The following is a 12,510-nucleotide window of genomic DNA, read 5'->3' as shown; positions in this document are numbered from 1 at the left end:
CAAGAAGAAGGTGTGTAGCTGTGTGCCTCAGCAGCCTGTCAATGACTGCAGGTGTTTGGCATACCTGCATCTCTATAGTGGCTCCTTACCTGTTGTATCTCTGGGCACTTGAGCCCTCTTTCCTTGCATACCCTCTTTATGAACCAAAATATGATTTCCTTGACCTGAGAGCAGGATAAGTAAAGCCCTGTCACAGCCCCTGTGCTGAAAACACCAGCAGATTCCTATTAAAACCTACAGTAATTTTTGTGTGGAAGAGTACAAGTTGGTAATGTAGTTCACTGGTTCTGCAATTGGCAGCATCAAGGACAATGCAATACCAGCCGGTCTGCTTTCTTCATCCTATGCTATAAAAGTATATCCTAAAAATTTTAACCTTGTAACATTAAAAAGAAAGTATGTGATTTCCATTCAGGGACTCAGGAGACACCTGATTAACTGCTACTATTATCATTTTCTCTTGATAATCATTTTTACTGTAGCTGGACAGTGGTACTGACTCTCGAGGCATCAAACATGATTTTTATTGGAATTTAAGTATAGCCTTTGAAAAGGCTTTTTGGTAGACAGACTTCTGGCCAAAGTTTCCTTTATGGAACGAAGGTCTAGATTTACCTTGTGTATTTTGTATTCTTGGTTTGGGAAATTTTTGTCAGGTGCAGGAAATTTTTGTTCAGATAGGCTGAGGTAAGGACCCTGGACCCCCTAAGGCTTTTCAGGGTGCTATTTGCCAAACACTTGGCTTTTCTGGAAACTGGATTTAGCTTCAGACATACATTTAATTAAAAATGTTCTTTTCATTCTCATGATTGCCCAAAATTAAATAAAAATGCATGGTTTAAAGCCAGTTCTTACTGTAACATGACAGAAAGGAGTTCACAGAAGATCATTCAACAGTTTTGTGCAATGTACTCAGTCACAGTTTTCCTCATGGAAGAAACCTCTTAAACCAGTTAGACTCTTTATACATGATGGCTCTAATTCACATCAATAAATGGGTTGTTTTATTGCACAGACTGTGGAAAAATGGAGTCAGTGCTCAGTTGTATTATTCCTCTAATGCAGAACTACTGAAGATGCAAAACAAGCAAAGCATGATTTAAAGCAAAGCCATTTATTAACACTCCACAAGTTTCTGTTAAGAAAAAGATAAGAACATTCCCTTACATTTGCCACAGTTTAAAAGTATCACAGTTGCATTTGATAATAAGAGCCCATTTATAAATATTTTATTGTGGTTCAATAATTGATAAAGTGATTTACAGCCACCTTGGTATTACAGTAATGCTTGCAAACTACATTATGCTAACCATATTAGCTGAAAATATGTTTTGTAATTGTAGTGGTTTGTCGGTGCATCATCTGCTAAGCTTTTATTGCCAAAGACTTTTAATTGTTTCTTTGGTGTGTTATTTGAAATTACTAGCTATTTATCTGAAGAGTGCCTGGCCTTTCTGCCTTTTTTCATTGGTATGTGTGTGATAAAAGTGCTCCTAATAAATGCAAAGTAGCAGGTTGTTACAACCTTTCTGTGGTCCAGCATCACAGGGTTGGTTCTCCATGAACATACCTCACTTTCCCTTCTTTGGAAATATCTACCTCAAAAAAAACCACAGTTAATTCAGAAACTGCTCACTCTAAGCCTTTTGCTTTCAGAGATTAAAAAGCCCCCCGAATGAGTATCACAGACTGAATTCTTCTTGTCATAGGCTTATTGTTGTGCCAGGAAGATGATATGTGGCAGCCTAAGAGCTGACCGCTGAAAAGCCTCCAGGATCGGGAGATTTATCCAGAGGGTAAATCCAGAGAGGATTTACCTACTCCAGGAAAGACTTGTCTTCTCTGTTATAAAGCTGTTGATAGGCCAGCAGAATTTTTGACACAGGAAGCCATTGTAACAAACGTGGCAGAACCCTGTATAAAGGCAGTAATTTCTTTTTATTTCACTTACAAAACTAATTTTGTCAAAAAGCTGATAGATGAAATTTTTAACAGAATTAAAGACAAACTGGGATTTTGCAGGGATAACTATGTTGTGTATTAGTAAGAGAAAACAGTAAACAAGGCTTTTGGAAGAGGTAAAGAACTTCTACAGCAGGTATCATTCAGAGCTGGGAGGACAGCATCATATGTCTATCCAAAAAATTTCCTTGCATTTTGTTCTGAGAAGCCTGGCATTAGCTGCTGCTAGAGGCTGGGCATAGGACCCAGTGCTCATGGTTTAACCCTTTCCTGATATTTTTATCAAACCTTTGAGACAGTTTGCTACAATAATATTCTATCTCGTGTTCCTTGACTCTGTGTGCAGAGCCACAAAGCCAACGACTGATGCATCTGAACAACTCACTGAGAAGGTGCATCTTTGTGTCCACCATTGGTTTAAACCTTAAAATAACAGGTATACATACTCCCAGAGCTGGCTGCTCTAGAGATGATATTTTCAGTAATAATAATGCTTTCGGTGCAATGTAATTATCTAAGTCATCATTATCATCTTCAAACTGAACAGGTTATTGCAAAGTCAGTCTAAAACTACTGCAGTTATTTTTTATTCCATCACACAATTTGATTCTTCTTAGTCAAACTTAGTCAACATCTTGATGGGAAAAGGAAACAATGCCATCAAAAAATTCACTGAGGGTTTTGTCTTTAATTTTAGGGGTAAAACACTGGCTGGAGAAGTGAATTTTGTGTGGGCTGGATAGAGTTTTTTGGGGTCAGCCTGTGCAATGCAATCCCTGCTGAGAGTAATTAAACAGTGCCACTATTTTCACACTTGGCTTTTGTGGCTTTCCAGAATATCAGCTGGGAACTCTTGGGTGCTGAGTTTATTTGAGGAGATGATCCTTTGTAAAGTTTAATCTGGTCTAATTTTAGGCGTGCCAGTCAGGACACTTGTTTCTTGTTTCCTTTATGAAATTATTTCATAGTATTAGTTTTCAACTGACATTTTCACTATTGCAGCATGACACATTATTTTTAGTGAAAGCCTCCACATTACTCTTTAGCTGTGTGGTTTCATACCTTTAAAAGAGTGCTGTGGGTCATCATCCCTCTCCTCCTTTTGTATGTTTTGTGTCTCCTTTTTCAGGTAGAAGTGCCCAGTTCTGCAAACATCTAGTTTGGTGACTGACTTCCCAGGCTGGCAATTCTTGGGGCTCTTTAGAGAGCTCCTTCAGCTTGCTTATTTTTTTGAGAATGCCTTGTTTGCTATCCATGCCTGAGTGAAATCACATTTGATTCTTTCAGAGGTAGTTTGAATCAAATCAAGGGAGGTGAACATTCTTTGTAGTGAGATGTTCTCAGGCTCATCTTAATGTCCACCCCAATGACACCTCTCAATCCAAGGCATGAAGGAGTCTTGTCACGTGTGCAAGCAGTTCTAGAAATTCCTCTTCTCTATATGAGGTACTTGGAATATGATGTGAAGCTTGAAGTTGCTGATTTTGTGAGATCAGCAAGATTGCTTCTTATGTCCTAAAGCTTTCATCAAATGCCTGTCATTTCATGCGTTGATTTGAGAAATATGTGTTGTGATCTGTTCCTCATGGCCCTCACTAAGGGACCTTGGGTTTTATCAAAAATCTTAGAGTTGACAGGGACCTGAAAGGGTCTTGTGTCCACTCTGTAGTGCCCAGCATTAACCTCTGCAGAGTTAACCCATGAGATAGCTCTGAGTTACTTTCTGTGTCACAGGATGTCTGAAGAGATAGGGGAAATGAGCTTCTGGAAGAGACTTTTTAAAAAATGAAGGGTAGAAACTGAACTTAAAAAATCCCCAACAAAGTAACTGAGAAGTGTCTTAATTGGTTCCTTAAATTATATGAAAACACCTTCTGAGGCAGTGTGAGACAACATCCTCAGTTTCCACTAAAAGGTGTCTGAAACACTCAGCCTGGAAACTTACAGAAAGAAATACTTTATGTTTATCCTAAAATGCTCAGAAGTGCTGGAGCACACCAGGACTTAGCCTGTAGGAAATCTGAAAATTGTAACACTCGTGTCTTCTGCCAAAAAAATCTGCCCCTGGCATTGTACTGAGGTTTCAGCTTCTTGTAACTTGAAAAATTAATATGATTCAGCCTTATGATTATGCAAGATTGCAGAGAAGTGTTTGACATATGCAACAGAAAGAGTTTATTTTATCTGAAAATAGGTTTTGCTACCCAGAAAGGGGCAGGTCTCCCAGCTCTGTCTTATATTTGTCAGCTGTGAGTAGATGTTTTTGGTACCTAGGATATGTTGTGATGATCATCACCTGTCTTAAGGAACCTGGGTCACACAAACAATTAACACTAAAAAATGAAGTTTATTCTAGAGATCTGGGTGTAATATTTTTGGATTAAAATTATCAGCAGATTTTAAAACAGGGAGGTAAAAGGAACCAGAAGCTTGCTAAGGGTGTTAAAATTACATGATCATAGCACAAAAGTATTCAGTTTACAAACCTGGATCTCTGAAGGTGTAAATGAACATCTGCTGCTAATTGCAGTGATCTAAAGTAGGTGACTGATTTTGGAAAGAATACATTAGCAAGGCCCTGCAGCAGTGATACTGATGCCTGAAAGGGGTAATTTTAGAAGTGTTCCTCCTTGCATACAAAGACTTTTGGTGTCTACTAACTTTTAATTATACCAGCTTGCTTGTACACTATGCCTGCTCTCCAACTATTGGCATGGCATTGGTGTTTAAGATCAGTGTTGATAAAAGGACTATTGATTTTTGAGTCCCATTTTTTTTGTTTTGTTTTGTTCTCCTGTTGGTTTTTTTTGGTTTTGTTTTTGTTGTTGTTTTTTTTTTAATTAGCCAACCTGAGAAACCAAAATGGCAAGAATTCCAAATTTCTGAAAGCTGAGTTTCCCTTTTAATTAAATTATATCAATTGCATCTATCCATCCATATGTTCAAATATGGCAAAAAAATAGTTCCTTTTTAAGACCTGTATGTTTTGATTCCATCTATCACTTTAGCTAATATCTCAGGTTTAATAATCATGTATATTTTTTTTATGCTCAGTCTTCTGCAGAACAATTAATTTTATGCTTTTAGCAAATAAGGTAAAAAACTCATCAAACACCTCTCTGGTGAAAACTGATATTTTTCTGTCATAAGAATCCCAGCCCACACTTCTCTCAAAAGTTTCTCTTTTAATTTAACCTTATTCATTATGTGATTTCTGATATAATTTCTGATGATACTGGTTTTGTGAGTTTAAAAATATTAGCAGAAATGAGCCAGACCTCAAAACTCTCTCTTCTTTGGAGAATTCTGACTGATTTACAAGGGGCTTGTATCATTTGTGCATGTTATGATTTATAGAAGAACTCCATTCATACCTGAGAGTCTGAATAGAGCAGTTAAGCCAAAGAGGCAAAGGAAGGAGGTTGAGTTTTTGTTATTATTGGTAAGAACAATTATCTTGAAGAAAGGAGGCCAAGTGAGCATTGATTTCAAACCAAACAAACGTGTGATGGGTGCATCTGCAGACTCATATTATTCAAGCAATATTTGTGTCCTTTTGAAATAGCAAAGGGGGCACTGATTTCATTATTCTGTTGCTGTGGAGACCACAAATGTATGTATCTCAGAATTTTTCACTCCATTCCTGTTTTTAAGGCCGTGTGAAATCCCCTCAGAGTGACCATCTCAGAAAGGGCAGCTGCACCCTTAAAAGAATAAATTCCTGTGAGCAGGGAACCGGGCTGATGACATATGGAGAAGCAACACCTTCTTCATTAGAAGCTTAGAAGTAACACCTGACAAGTGATGGCCTGAAAGGGCTGACCTAAAATAGAGGCTGGACAGAGTTAAAGAATAAAGCAGATATTTATTAAAAGGCCTCAATGGATACACCTTGAGCAGCACAAGAGCCCAGCCAGGGCTACACCCAAAATGGTCACAAAATGGACAACCAGTCATGAGGTCTCTCACTTTTATAAGTTCTGGTCCATTGGCATATTGGAGATAATTGTCCAATTACATTTTTAGACCACAAAGTCCCATCCTTCTCGTTTTTCTCTCTTCATTCCACTGTTGTTTATGCTCTTGGGCTTGAAATTTTGTTTGGTTATCCTTGGTCCCAAGCTAGAAAAGGATTTGTTTTTTCTGCCTACTGTATGAAAAGAGCTTACACCATCCCCTAATATGAAGCTCAGAACTGCACTCTAAAGTAGTGCAGAATCTGAAACATATAAAAGCTAAAACCTGAGGCATTACAAGGACATCAAATGAAAGATGAAGTGGATGAATTGAGTTTTTCCATCTGTCTAGTTGCAGTAAACCCACTTTATGAAGAAATACTGATGAGTTTGGTTCATTCAGGGCATTGGGTGACTGCTATAATCCTGAATGGAACCTGCCTTGTTGGTAGGAAGGATTTACATTAAGTCGGTACTCAGCACTCAGCTTATGGCCTTCAGAGTATTTCTGATTTAGCTGAAATGAACAAGAGAAATTCAGAGAATCTGAGAAACATGTGAAAGAGACCTAAAGGCATCATGGAGCAAGCAGTCCAACCCTCACATGGCATGGCTTTCAGGTCCTGTGCTGGTGGCAATGAATGAGCTCTCCAGAAAAGAAGGCAGCCAGGTGAGCAGGAGGAAAGACTGCCCGAGTAACCACAGCTTGGGATGATGGTCTGACATTACCATGTGATATGGACACACACCAGGGACATATCTCAGCTGTTGGAAGGAGATGGGTCACTGAACTGGGAATCTGTGAGGGATGCATGCAGCAGGGTGTTTAATGCCACTGTGAGCTGTGCAAGGACTCGCTGGATATGTGTGAGAACACGGCAGGCACAGATTGTAGGTCACGTTGTAGTGGAGCCACGAGTTGCACTTCCTGCGTGTCCCCATCGAATGGAAGGAAACTGATGAATTATTGCACGTCACAATATGATTTTAGGTAGTAGATTTGAAACAGGAGTCTATGAGACAGCATTCTGAGACATGCTGCCTGTGTCATGTGCAGGGACAATGGAGCTGGGGAATCTCAGGTCATGGCTCAAAGGAAAATAGCATAGGGGAAGGCTATCATAGCCATTAGAAAACTAGGAAAAATTGGAATGGATGGAGGCCATATGGGGGGAGAGAGCCAATGCAGAGCCAGCCAGGCAGTGCTTGAAATGGAAATTTACAAAAAAAAATATGTTAAGACAGTTTTAAAACCAAAGGTAAGGAAAAGCTAACAAGTGTAGGCTTGTTGAGCTGAGAAACATCTCTTGAAGGAGAAGTTAAAGTTTCTGGACAAAACTAGGACACAAGTTGGTAAGAATAAGAGAAAGAATAACAAAAAGTTTAAAAAGGTGAAGTCTCAATTTATCAGGACACAGAGACACAACCAACAGGACCTCAAATATATGTGGCCTAGCTAGGAAGACTAGGAAGTATGTGTTATAATTAAAGGAACTGATATAACAGCTCTTTTGGAAAGTTGGTGGAATATTTTAAAAAATGGGACGCTACTATCTTTAGGTATAAGGTCTATAGAAATGATAGAGCAGGTAATTCTTTGGAAGTGAAGTTGCATGTTAAGGAAAGCTTGTGGGAAAGGAAGCGAGCTACCAAGAAGTATCTTTATGTATTAAATTTTTCCTGAGAATGTAAAGAAATCCCTGCTAACCATTGTACCAGCTAGTCAGAGTATCAGTGAGATACATAGATTGAAGAGCCTGTGGGGGAAGAAATGCCACGGTAATGGGAACCTTCATGGAATACACAGGGAATGATAGCAAGACAGCATTTTTTGTCTTGGTTAATAAGTATGGGGAGCAAATACTCTGCTGAGAGTTAAGGGAGAAAATTTTTGATATAGCCTCAAGTAAAGCATGGATTCAACTTCAAATTATAAACTTGCAGTACTTGGAGGCAAAATTATTCAGTGGCCATTTTCCCACAAAAAACCCTGCCCCCCCACCACATGCAAACTAACACAGGGAAAAATAAATCACCAAGCTAGTGTTTAGCCTTTAAATAGAAATGAGAAAGCTCATTAAAGAGGAGTTTTTGGATAATGCCTCAAAACAGGTGCTTTGTCTAGGTAGAGGACTGAAAATAGCACCAAATGTAAAGCTATGAGGCTTTTCGCTGCTTGATTTTTTGTACTGTAAAGGAGATGTGTGACAAGGATGCCTTTTTGCAGGCACTATATCTAAATATACAACATAAACACAGTCTTCATCCTGAAATATTGATGGTTTGAGGGGAGAGTACTGGGGAAAGAAGAATATTTTTAAATAAAAATGTTTAATGAAATGAACACATGGACTTGGTAAAACTGGAGCTTGCACAGGGTTCAGTTAAGGTAGAATAGCTCTATCACAGAAAAGATATCCTTTAAAAATAGCTGAGTTGCTATCCATGGTGACGCTTTTCACCTTTGCTTTCTGAAGTATGAGTTCCAGAAAACTTTCTTAAATTGTGTATACATTATAAATTATACCTATATGAGAAAGGTCATGTTCAGAAGTGGTTGTTATGCTGCACTTGCTGTCTCATGATATAGCTCATAATGCCCTATTTGGCATGAAACAAACCTGATAAATTGTCTCTTGCAAGGAAACGACAAAAGACTCGAGAAAAAGGAACCCATAAAAAGTAAGGGACCAATTCTCATTTTGCAGATGTCAATTCTTTCTGTGCTGGTTGGGATGACAAAGGTATTCTGATCAGGTCTGTCCATTTGTGACTCCACACAGCTGCCTTTTAGCTAAATAACCCAGATGCATAGTTCTGAGTTACAAGCTACGATGCTCATTTTAGCAGTTTGGAGTTCTTCCATCTGACTGCTTCCTCAAACAAAATGTATTTGGTATGGTTAAGTATCTTGTTTTTCAAAGGATTTGCGTGTGTATCCTTATTGCAGTCCTGAACAAGTAATCCATACATCCATTAAATGGATGTTGCTGCGCAGGTGACTCACCCTCCTGTTTTCTTCTGCAAATCCACCCTCCACACACCCCCCTCCAGGATGCTGCCAGGTGAGAAAGGGTCATGGTTCCTCAAAGAACCTGTGCTGTTGGTGAGCATAGAGGCTTGATGGTCTGAACCTACAGTCAGGCACAGACTCTGCTTTCAACTGAAATGATTTGTGTTTGGCTTTAGGTTTGATTCTGTGCGTGTGTATGTTTGCCAGAGGTCAACTTGCCTCTGAAAAACTGTTTCTAAAATGAAATTAAATAGTTTAATGTGGAGGAAAGGTCAAGAATTGCTTTTTGGGCTGTGCTGAGGCAAAGTAACTCATACAAATAGGCTGAAAGAGAATTAAAGAAAATGTCAAGTAAGATTTTCTAACAATGAGGTTCATTAGTCTCTCCAGAGAATGATAGGAACCTGTGTTAAATCCTTTCAGCTAAAAATGAGGAAGATATTCAGTCAGTCCTGATTTTATATAATTTGGCCCCTTGTGCTGAAGTTAATTCAGTTTATGAAGAAAAAGTCTCCTGCCTACTCATCATACCAAGGACTTTTTGGGGGTTGAAATTGCACAGCTGTAGATAACATGAAATAATGCTACCCTATCTGCATGGGCTGGTATCTGTATTCTGTCCTCATCATCATTTGAAAGTGGAATTTATCTTCCCCATGTGGAGGAACAGAACTGCTTGGAGGCAGTAAAACAGCTAATAAGAGTCAGATTACATGTGGGCAACTTAGCATTGATTACAAAAATGTTTACAGGTGGTGCAAACACAGTGAACAGGTGTACAAAGTAATACTAAGTATTTTGGGCATTTTAAGGCTACCTGGATGTGACACTGTGCCTTTCACAGGTCTCTGAAGCAGCAGTGTTACCAGGCCTTAAGCCACCCTGTTGGCTAAATCTTAAGTCTTGTGGTCAGTTGGGAAACAGATTGTTGAGGGTGTGCAGCAAAAAAAAAAAAAAAAAAAAAAAAAAAAAAAAAAAAGAAAAAGCAAAAATGGAAACAGTATGGCCACTAGTAATTTTTTTTTATTATTGATCAGTAATGTGTGACTTGCATGTAAATTCTTCACTTGAAATCTAAATAGCAACATTATACACTGTGTTAATTTTTAAGATTTTTTCCCCCCTCCTTATATCTCTAATGGCCTTATGTTGAAAGGTGAGTTTTATACTAAACACATGAAGAAGACAGCATAAGGATTATAGTAAATCCAGTAAGAAAGCAGCCATGGCTTCATCCAGAGTTCATTTGTCAGGATTTATATATGGAATGATCACACAGAATGCTACTCCCTTGAGACTCTCCAGCTAATAATGGGTAAACTCTGCCTGATCACTAATGGATCTGCCAAGAGAAGTGAAAAAGAAGTAAAGGAGTGGCTTCTTGGGAATAAGGTAGTTTGCCGATGTGTTTGCATAGAGGATGCTTAAATAGGTGAAGGGAGAACACTGTAGAATGGATAAATACAGGTAGCATTCAATACTCTTATTTGGCTCAGACATGGAGTGGATATAAATTCCCACTACTCTCTTAAGTCAGTAAAAAGAAGTTACTTATGTTTATGGAGAGTGTAATCCAAAAAGTGCATCTAAATTCTATATGGGTTTTGTGAGAGGCGGGAAAGGAGTACTGGAGACCGCTCTGTTTCTGTATGATTTTTCTACTTCTACATGTCTTCCAAAAGGACTCTGCCTTTGCCTTTGTTTTATGCTACTCCCTAGTGTATGGCATAGCCTGACTCCCTGATGATTGAAAGAAATACTACAAAGTCTGTTCCAAAGTGCCAAATGGGGGGTTACAAGTACATAATAATTAAGCTTTCACCCCACAACAAAATAAAGCAGTTAACATCTTATTATAAAAGAGCTTTAGCAGCTGAGGATTTTACCCAGCTGTGATTTTTCTGAACATGAGGAAGTTGGAGTAGGCGATTAATGCACTTTGCATGTAAAGGAATGACCCTTAAACAATAAATGTTACCAGACTTCTGAGAAATCTCTTAATAAAAGTAACACCCTTATACAATGATTCAGTGTTTGAATTGTTTCTTCAGGCATGATTTTGTGTAAGGAAAAAATAACAACTGAAAGTAAAGTCCCATGTTTTTTCTATCAATGGAAAAAAAATATGTTCAAGAAGAAAATACATCTGGCTTGTAGCTGTAGTTCTTAATTCAGTGAAAGGCTTATTTTAAGAGCAAGAAAGGAAAATAAATATTATCTTTAAATATCATACTCATGAAGCTCCTGAGTTTTCACTATGTTACTTTTTCTAATCACCACAGTTTGAAATCTGGGCACTGTACTTGGTTGATACGACCACTTTGGCACTGCAAGTGAATCACAAAATCATAGAAAGGTTTGAGTTGGAGGGGATCTTAAAGATTATCTAGTTCCAACTCCTCTGTTGTGGACAGGGACACCTTGCACTAAATCAGGCTGCTCATAGCCACATCCAACTTAGCTTCAAATGCATCCAGGGATGGAGAATCCATAACTTTCCCAGGCAACCTGTTCCTTTACCTCATCATCCTTGCAGTAAAGAATTTAATATCTGATCTAAACCCACACTTTCATATTGAAGCCATTCCCCCTTGTCCTGTCACTGTATGCCCTTTTAAGTGGCCACTCTCCATCTTTCTTGTGTTCCCTTCAGGTACTGGAAGACTGCAAATAGGTCACTCTGAAGCCTTCTCTTTTCTAAGCTGAACAATCCCAATTGTCTCAGCCTTTTCTTATCGGAGAGGTGCTCTATCCCTCTAATAATTTTGGTGGCCTCCCCGGACTCTCTTCAACAGGTCCATGTCATTCCTATGCTGGGGAGCCCAAAGCTTGAATGAACTTTTTTTGTATCTCTCAATAGGCTAAATTTGGAAACTTTTACTTTTTTTTTTTTATATATATTTTTTTCTTTTCTTTTTTTTTTTTTTTTTTTTTTTACTGAGGAGGTTATATAAAATGAAAGTGATCTGTATGTCCGTCCTGAGCATGATTCAGGGCATTGCTTGAATTACTCATTAGTATTTCTGGATTTCTAAGTTTATGGGAAATATTGCATCCATTATATCAATGTGAATAGCACTACAATTGCTGAAAACTAGATTCTGAAATGCCCTAAATTACAGTACATGTTTATTAGTGTACGAGTATTTATGCCCAGTGTTTTTCAAAATGTTTTCTGTATGCCTGTGCTACTCATTTCTATACCAATATATTAAAATTCTGCACTCCTTGAAAAGGCCTGGGGGATTTTTATATCATCTGGTGATTGTTCCTTAACTTTATGATACCAAATGTTTTGAGAGGACATGCCTAAGTGTTTCAGCCACTGGGACATGCAAGATTTATGTTTGTTACTGTGGTGGGAAAGCTGCCCCCAGTGGGAATGAAGGAATGAAAAGGGAAGAGAACTATGGTCACTGAGCATGAGCTACTGGTTTTTAACTCAGGTTTTATATACTTAGTGGTGTGGCTGTCTCAGGGCTTTGGCTGGCAGAACTAACATCTAGATGTTTGAACTATATTCTCCAAAATAAATTATGGTTTCTCTGTGTGCATATTTCAGATGCACTATTTCCGTTC

The sequence above is a fragment of the Taeniopygia guttata genome, chromosome 4 (assembly GCF_048771995.1).
Source record: "Taeniopygia guttata chromosome 4, bTaeGut7.mat, whole genome shotgun sequence".
Lineage (NCBI taxonomy): Eukaryota > Metazoa > Chordata > Aves > Passeriformes > Estrildidae > Taeniopygia > Taeniopygia guttata.
Note: the sequence above shows the minus strand (reverse complement) of the source record.